General features: G+C 52.3%; 1 protein-coding gene across 7 annotated transcripts in view; it reads right to left on the bottom strand.

Moving 5' to 3' along the window:
• CLIP1 (CAP-GLY domain containing linker protein 1) overlaps window positions 1-144 on the bottom strand; it is a 133,194-nt gene extending 133,050 nt beyond the window's left edge. For all 7 annotated transcript variants that reach the window (XM_012663504.1, XM_012663506.1, XM_012663508.1 and 4 more), the window contains exon 1: window positions 45-144. The gene's annotated coding sequence lies outside the window, so the exon portion shown is untranslated. The remainder of the gene's footprint in view (window positions 1-44) is intronic.
• Between the last annotated feature and the right edge of the window lie 1,550 nt (window positions 145-1,694).

Genomic DNA, 1,694 nt, shown 5'->3' with positions numbered 1-1,694 from the left:
CCCCCGGCCCCAGCCCCCGCCGCCGCCCCTTTGTCTGCACCCACCGCGGGCCCGGGGGGCGACCCCAGACCGGGGCGCACCCGCAGCTCCACCCTGGACCCTCAGGAGCCCCAGGATGGGGAGCAAGGTGCGAGGGAGAGCCCAGAGGCCTGCTCGAAGGGGCTCCTCATCCTTTCGGTTAGTTCCCGGTTTTCGGCAAAGTATTCCCAGAATTTGCACGTCACACCTAGTTGCTCCATTCAGTCTTGAGCACAGCCTGGTATTTGGGGCTGATTCATTTGTTTGCCCTCCCCTTCCCGCTGGGCCAGGATGAGAAATCCTTTGAAAGAGGCTGGAAGGGGCTGCCCATAGCAGGTTAAGTTTGGGGAAGGTCATCTTTGCCCTTTCCTCCCTCCAGGGAAAGACCCTGGGTGAGGAATCCCTGGAAGAAAGCTAAAAGGAGCTACCTACAGCAAGTTAAGCTTGGGAAGAACCATCTCTGCTCCCCTCTTCCCTCCGGGAAAGAACGAAGGTTAAAAATCCTTTGAAACAAGCCCAGGGCTTCCTCCGTGAGTTTGAGAAAAGCCTCTTTTATTTGTCTTGGTCGCTTGGACCGAAGCCCTGGTTAATGTCCCGTCCTCCCGCTTTCCCCCAGGGATCTCCTTTAAAAGCTTTTGAAAGGGACTGGAGCGGAGGCAGCAACAGCCTGCTCGGGCTGGGGTAGCAGAGGGCGGCCAGCATTGCACTCCCATGGACCATGGCAACCCCAGGAGCTTTGCAGCTCCAGGGAGGAATTTGCAGCTGTCAGGGGAGCCCAGGATTTTGCGCGATTCAGTGGTGGATAAGGGGGCCTGGGGCTTCCTTCTCCTCCTCCGTAGAAGAAAATAATCAGGAGGGTGATACACACACACACACACACACACACACACACACACACACACACACTTGCTGACCTTTATTCCAAGCACAGTGCTGCCTCGACTAACAGGCATGCACAAAACGAGGGGAGGGTGCTACATTGGAAATGCACGAAGTTCTAAACAAAGTAAATTTGTCTCCTGGCCCCTCCCCTCCATTCATTTCTGAAATCACACAAAATGCTGTTAGCTAATTCAGCATGGCCCTAATTTACAAGCTTTAAGGTCAGGGGGTGGTGGTACCCCTGAAATCCAATATCTGTATTCCTTATCAGAAATGCACACCTCACGCCCTCATCTGAACACTTTTTTCAGCTCTGATAAGCGACCTACGGAATCCAGATGCCCTATGAGGCAAAGACCACTGCCAATGGTGAGGTGCAACTGTACACACCTCTGCTTTTCTTGTTTCCTCCACTCATTCTCCCGAGCCTGTATTTATTAAAAATATTGATCATGGAGTTTTGGCATTAATTTTGACTTTTTAAAAATATCACATTACAATACTATTTACCTTGACTACGGAGTTTTTAGCGCCCCCTTCAATTGTGTGACCAAGGCCTAATCTCGGCCTTACGATCTGGACTTTGACTGGGCTCAGTCCCAGGCAGCTCAGTGTTAGAACTAAAGGGTGCTCCTTCAAAATAAGCATTCAGGCCCCCTCGAGGTGGCTCAGGCCTGTGATCCCAGCACTCTGGGAGGCCAACGCAGGAGGATCACTTGAGGTCAGGAGTTTGAGACCAGCCTGAGCAAGAGCAAGACCCCATCTCTACTAAAATGAGAAAAAAATTAGCAGGG

Source organism: Propithecus coquereli, unplaced genomic scaffold, assembly GCF_000956105.1.
Source record: "Propithecus coquereli isolate 6110/MARCELLA unplaced genomic scaffold, Pcoq_1.0 Scaffold81, whole genome shotgun sequence".
Classification (NCBI taxonomy): domain Eukaryota; kingdom Metazoa; phylum Chordata; class Mammalia; order Primates; family Indriidae; genus Propithecus; species Propithecus coquereli.
This window is presented reverse-complemented; position numbering and strand designations above follow the sequence as displayed.